Genomic DNA, 7,234 nt, shown 5'->3' with positions numbered 1-7,234 from the left:
AAGCATAAAGTAGAAAACAAAAAAGGGAGTTTAAGAAAAAACCTTCTTCTCAACAACATTGTCCTCTTCTTCTGACTTTTCCTCATCGTGTATTGGATGCTCTGGCACATTGAAAGGGGGCTCATCGGATGGAAGAACAGTCTGCAATGGTACTGGTTCTTCTTGCACACCCTGAGATACATTTTTATACCGTAACCTCTCCTTCATCCTCTTGAATTTAGAAATCTTCCGACGGCTCTTTGGAGTTTTAGAATGTTTCGCAACATACGTAAAAGTGCAAAGGCAAGAATTACCTAATCACCATGATATAAACCAAAATATACATATAAAAAACATGCATGCGGTGGGACAGATTTCTTACGAGTGGGATTACGGGTTTCATTGCAACCTAATAGATGACAGAAAACAAAATGATCCAGAATAAAAACCCCGAAAAAACAAAAAAAATAGCAATCAAAAAAAATGTATGAATTATAGATATAGTGGTATATCTACATGCTACAAGCCAGAATTTTAAAATTGTATGTTGGAAGAACATCTCAGACAATTAATGAGAACCCATGGAATATCTACTAAAATAGCCAGCAGCATAATTAACTGCAAAAACAGATATGCTAAGAAGAACTCAAAAAGGTAACTCAAAAATTTTAAAATATACAGCCAACAGTATTTAAATATACATACAAAGGGTAACTCAATATTTTTCTGTAACATTGCTAACTTGAAAATGCAGATAGAAGACACAAAATGTTTCTAAGTTTTATACACCCAGCAGTATTTAAATATACATCCAAAAGGGTAACTCAATATTTCTCTGTAACATTGCTGATTTGAAAATGCGGATAGAAAAACACAACATGTTTCTAAGTTTTATACAGCCAACAGTATTTAAAAATACATCCAAAGGGTAACTCAAAAATTTCTCTCGTAAGCTTATTGGATAATTCAAAATATTTCTCTCGTAGCCTCAATTTTATACACCCAACAAGTATTTAAATATACATCCAAAGGGTAAGTAAATCTTTCTCCGTAACATTGATGACTTGAAAAATGCAGATACAAAACCACAACATGTTAATGCAGTTTTATACACCCACGATGTATAATTATACATCAAAAAGGGTAAGTCAATTTGATGTTCATTACTCGCCCTGATGCCATGTAGGTGAACAGAAGGTCATGCTTGGAAACGCAAGCACAATGTGGGCAAGCCAAGGCATGCGAGGCAAAATCAGTGTGAGACGCAAGGAAAATCATGTGGAAGGCGATGTGGGCAAGAAGCTAAGGCATGCGAGACCAAATCAGTGTGGATGGGATGGCGTGAGACAATAATGTGTGGGCAGGCAAAATGACGAAGATACAAGTCATACAACTACTTCAAGGGAAAATCAAAAAGGATTGACAAAAGTACAGAGTCGAATACACCTAAAGTACAATTAGTGATACGGATAGGAGGCTCCTTACTGAATTTTACTGTTACTACTAGCCACTAAATTTTACTACATCCTGCTCGCTGAATTTGGAAGATGTTATTTGATTATAAACATCATCTTCAGTTGGTACACCATTTGGCACATATGATTACCATTGTAGAAGTCTATTTGTCTATGATTTTGTTACACGCAGCAAGGCGCGGGCATTGCTGACTCCATGCAACAACAAGTTAATGAAGTTTTATACACCCACAGTATTACAAAATACATGCAACAACACTTAAACACATCCACCCATCAAAAAAAATAAGAAGAAATCTTCCTACAACCTTGATGACTTCATGAATATACATCCAAATATCAATGAGAAAAACAACTGAAAACTACATTGGATTACAGCACATCAACATTGGATTTCATCAGAGCAACTTAAATCTACTCAATAAAAATCACAAAACTACATAACAGACCATCCGTAGGGCGTAGGATGAAATACGGGATTCTACTACTGCTAGTACATCAAATCAATATGCTACTAGTACTACTACGATAACTCGAAACTTGTCGTGCTACGTATGACAATGAACAAACAAGTACAAGTGCAAATCGGGATACTAATCATCAAAATCGACATGATCCGGGTGCGAATCAAACAAACCAGTGGGAGTAATGCAAACTATGCCAAGCCGCCGATTAGTTTCCTCCACAAAATCAACGGGGATACGACCAAAAAAATCTCCGCCACGGACAAAATCATTAAGGCGGACGAACAGCTCTAGCTATCGGAACAAAATCGAAGCAAGTAAGAGGGGCCAGGGGAGCGAAATCGAAGCACTCACCAGCGTACCAGCTGTGGACAGAGGCGGGCTCGACGCAGAACAAGTCACCGTCACAGACGCCTCCTCTCCACCTCAAATGGGACGAACAGCTCTAGCTATCGGACAAAATCGAACCACGTAAGAGGGGCAGGGGTGCGAAATCGAAGCACTAACAGAGTACCACCTGTGGATCGACGCGGGCTCGACGCAGAACAAGACGCCGTCGCAGACGCCTCCTCTCCACCTCGAATGGGACGAAATCGAGCCGACGGGCGAGACGATCCCCGCGTCCTCGACACAGATTCTGCTCCCCGGAGCAGCCCGGCGGCTCCCCCGACGACGAGATCGGCGGCGCGGCGATTTAGGGGAGAAGATCTGCCATGGATTTGGAGAAGAATCGGAGGAACGCAAGGGGAGAAGAGAGAAGTCCGGAGCAGTTTCAGAACGAGGAAGAAGGGGAGTAGCCGACGCGTGCAGGCGTCCTCGTCGGTAATAATTTGGACGTTAGCGCGGAGGAGAGCGAACCGTCTGATTTTGATCGGACGGTAGACACGAGTGGTCACCGGCTAAGACGAGGCGGAGACCCAGCACGTAATAGAAATTGGGTTTCTTTATTATTAGGTATAGATATAGATATAGATATAGATAGGGACTAAAGTGAAGGCATGGGCAAAGAATTGGGACCGCCCGTGCGGTTTACTCTTTTGTATTGGGGAGCGCTGGGCGTCCCCCGGGGGATTAGAATTCTAATCCCCCTGGTCCCCAACCGTCCAATCAACAGATCTAGAACGTTTCCGGCCGTCCAATCAAACCAACCAGCCATCTCTCCCACTTTTGCTACCATAATGCACCAAAGTAGCAAAAAACGGTTTAATTGAGCAAACTCTATTTTCACCTAATAACACAGACCTCGCCGGAGACCCGCCGGAGACTCGCCGGAGTCTCGCCGGATACTCGCCGGAGATGTCGCCGGAGACTCGCCGGGGATGTCGCCGGAGACCCACAGGTAACCTCACCGGAGACTTAGTAGCAAAAAAATATGCTATAGTAGCAAAAACACACAAAGATTGTAGCAACCTTTTTTTGCTATTGTAGCAAAACCAACATCGTCGGAGACTCGCCGGAGACCTCGCCAGAGAATTTGTAGCAGAAAAATATACTATTGTAGCAAACACCTATAACAAATGTAGCAAAACCTAGTTTCAATGGATTCTCACCGAGAGATTGTAGCAAAAAAACAGAATATTGTAGCGAAACCACAAAACCAAAGTAGCAATAAAAATATTGGTATGTAGCTGCAGGGTACGCGGAGGCGCGAGCTGCTGAGGGGGAAGCTCGGGGATGGAGCTCCATGGCGCGGCGGCAGGACTCCAGTGGCGCGCCGTGCGAATCCAGGGCGCGGCGGCCGGACTCCAGTGGCGCCCGGGCGCGGCGGCCGGACTCCGGTTGCGCGCCGCGGTGAGAATCCAGGGCGCGGAGGCCGGACTCCGGTGGCGCACGAGCTGCAGGGGACATCCACCGGCGCGAGCTGCTGAAGGGCGGAGATGTGTCGCAGAGAGACGGCCGTGAGCATACAGAGATAGGCGGCGGCGCGGAAAACCGGCCACGATTCCGGCCGCGCCTCCATGGATGCACGGGGAAAAGCGGCGGCGTTCGCGGAGGAGGATCCGCTCGGTAGAGCAGCTAGGCGGGGCGCCGGAGCAGGGCAGAGGCGGCGACGGCGGCGCCTGCTGTGGCGTTGAGCCACAGCGGCGTGTGCGGATGCGGCGCGGCCCGTGCGGAGTGGCCTGCTCGCACGGAACAGCGGCGGAGAAGACGATGGGGATTTTTCTATCTTGGTTCGGTGGGACCCACCCATGTGTGTGCGTGGACCACGACAAAGGCAGGCAACGCGTGAGTGGATGGAACCGGAGGATTTGATCGCTAATCGTCCGGGTGATCCCCAGCCTTTTCCTTTTGTATTTGGCGCGTGCTAGCCGTCGGTCGGCCGACGCGCGAGGCAAAAATCGGTTGCTGCTATGGCCGTTTGATTAGCATCGTCCGGTGAGAAATTGGTTCAAGCTTTGGCACGTCGCTTTCACCTGCGTTAAGTCCAGGCGGCAGGTCATGTCGTTTTCAATGTTACTGCTGTCTTGCATGCTCTGCTAGCTTTGGCCAATACGTGTAGCCCCACCATGTGCTATCGATACATGCATGTTGCTTCCCATTCTGCTGGACCCCACGGCTGTTTAGGCTCGCTGGTAGAGGTTCTCTCTTGCTCACCTTATTGAATCTCATCAAATTTGCTTGCTTTTTTTCCTAAGAAAAAATGACGATGACGATAAAAATAGTACAGTTACAATTTGTCACAATTTTTTTTTAAAGTTGTTATAATTGTATCAAAAAGTTCCACAACATTTTTTAAAGCAATACAACAAAAAAATTTTATACAACAACTTATTTTCTAAATATTCATTTGTGATAGAATTCACAACTACTTTAGCAACATTAATAAGCGATTACAACAAAAATTAACATGTATTTACAATATTCTGAAAGAAAGTAAACATTGAAAAATCTGAGAAAATACACAAACTTATAATAAAAACCAATAAAACTTTACAAACATCTGAGTGTGTGGCTTCACAATAAAAGTCATATGAGTTAGTTACAAATTAGAAGCACATATGCAACATAAAAAAGTTCTAGAAAAAAATTGCAGGGAAATTGAAAATTATTTTGCTACAAATTGAATTACAACAAAATTCACATACTATTTTATCAAAAGTCACAAACGATTACAACAATAAAAAAAGGCACTTGGTTATTAGCAACAACAAGCCCAACAAAAATATTAAATATTTACAACAATAGTCAATAATAAATTTTACAAAATTATTAGTTATTTACAACAACAGTTGATCGGAGGGGGTTTGCGAGCTGTAGATTGAAAATTGTTTTGCTACAAATTGAATTACAACAAAATTCACATACTATTTTATCAAAAGTCACAAACGATTACAACAATAAAAAAAGTCACTTGGTTATTAGCAACAACAAGCCCAACAAAAATATTAAATATTTACAACAATAGTTAATAATAAATTTTACAAAATTATTAGTTATTTACAACAACAACAGTTGATCGGAGGGGGTTTGCGAGCTGTAGTAACCAACTTGGCCTTCAGATGTTAACAAGGCAGCGATGTTACATCGAGCTTAACTATTTTTTTTTTGAGAATTCGGCAGGTGAGCTGCTCGATATATTAATAGAAGAAGATTGACCCAGTTAATAAGGGAAACCGGGCCCAAAAACCGCACAAAGCGACCCAGTTTATAAGGGAAACCGAGTCGAAAACCCGAAAAAGCGGAACAAGACTAACACACACCCTAAAATGCCACAAAGTCGATGCCTCCACAGGCGGCGCCTTCAAGAAGGTAGCGGCATAGCTGACGCCGTCGCCCGCTCCGAAGGAGCTTGGGTTTTCACCCGGAGACCACACGACACACACAACGGCAGGAGAGTCCGCACGCGATGACGCCTACAAGAAGGGGAACGACACCAGAAGGCGCCGCCGCCATCGGCACCGGCCAGGCACAGTGCAGAACTTTCGTCCGGCATCCTCTCCACCGTCGGGCCAACCAGCAGGGCATGAAGCTTGTCACCACCCAACGAGCCCACGAGCGCGCTAGCGCCACCGATGCACTAGGCAGCCACCGGAAGCCGAGCAGCCGCCACGCCGAGCGAACCGCGTCCACCACAAGCCGGACGAAACCGCGCCATGGCCGGATGGGGCGAGAAGCGGGACGGACGGCGAGCCGCGAAGAGCAGCCGAAGGCCGAAGCCGCCCCGCAAACCCTCCGGCGGGGGCCGACGCGCGAGGGCACCGGCACGAGGAGCGGTCGGAGATGCGCCGCGGCATGGACGACGGCGAACCACACCAAGGCTAGGGCGACGCGGGCGGGAACGCCTCCACCGGGGCACGCGGCGGCCGAAGAACCGCGGAGGCCCCGGGAAGACAACGGGACGGGGCACACACCGGAAGGGCCGGGAGCGGCGCACGAGCCGCGGCCCTCCGTGCCCGGATCGAGCCCGAACGGGCCCGGATCGGGCCCTCCCGACCAGGCCGCGCCATGGCCGGGCGTCGACGGCGGCAAGCCTGCGGGAGGCAGCGAGGGGCCGCGAGGCGCGACGCCACGGCGAGGGGCGCGAGGAGGGGCGGAGGACGGCGGCGACCTCCGGGGTCCGGCATGGCGTCCTCCCTCCGGGACGGCCGCGCGGGAGCCCGAGAGGCATAGATCCTCGCCGCCCCCTTCATCGGCGGCGGACGGCTTAGCCGCCGGCGGCCTCGGGAGGCGACGAGGGAGCGGGCAGGGGGCTAGGGGGCGGCGGCGGCGGGCTGGGGTTGGGCTCCCCTGTCGCCCGGAGGAGGCGACCGAGGGGAGCGGGGCGTTTGTGCGTTACTTGGCCTGCAATTTCGCCGTATCGTCGGCAGTTGGCCCCATCGAGCTTAACTATGGGCGAGCATGCATGTGCTAGTTCGCAGCTAGCTGGGAGTGCACGAGCCATGCATTCAGACCATAGTAAAAACCTGCACATGTCAGACATAGCAGATTAGTAATAACGATGCATGCATATACGTACATGGCTCCTGGCTAGTGCTACCTGAGATTACCCTAAAAAATATCGTAGGATCTACCCTTGTGAAGCCTACACTGCATGCACCCAGCAGTAGCAAACAAACGCAAAAAGTTACTGTGCGTACGGAGAAGCGCGACCAATCTTTTGCGCGAAAGGAAGGACATCAACACATGGTGAGCAGACCGCGCGTGCGGACAAGCGCGACCGATCTTTTGCGCGCCGATCGGTCGGATGATTATAAGCGTTTTCCTTTGTACTAGTGGTTGGGGCCCCCATGGGGCGCCTCCTCACTGATCAGGTGCAATCCAATCATATGACTTGGGACGCCTCCCCGCGAGTATTGTCCGATCAAATCCCGACAC

Source organism: Lolium rigidum, chromosome 7 (genome assembly GCF_022539505.1).
Source record: "Lolium rigidum isolate FL_2022 chromosome 7, APGP_CSIRO_Lrig_0.1, whole genome shotgun sequence".
In the NCBI taxonomy this organism is placed as follows: domain Eukaryota; kingdom Viridiplantae; phylum Streptophyta; class Magnoliopsida; order Poales; family Poaceae; genus Lolium; species Lolium rigidum.
The sequence above is the reverse complement of the archived record's forward strand: the minus strand, read 5'-3'. Positions refer to the sequence as shown.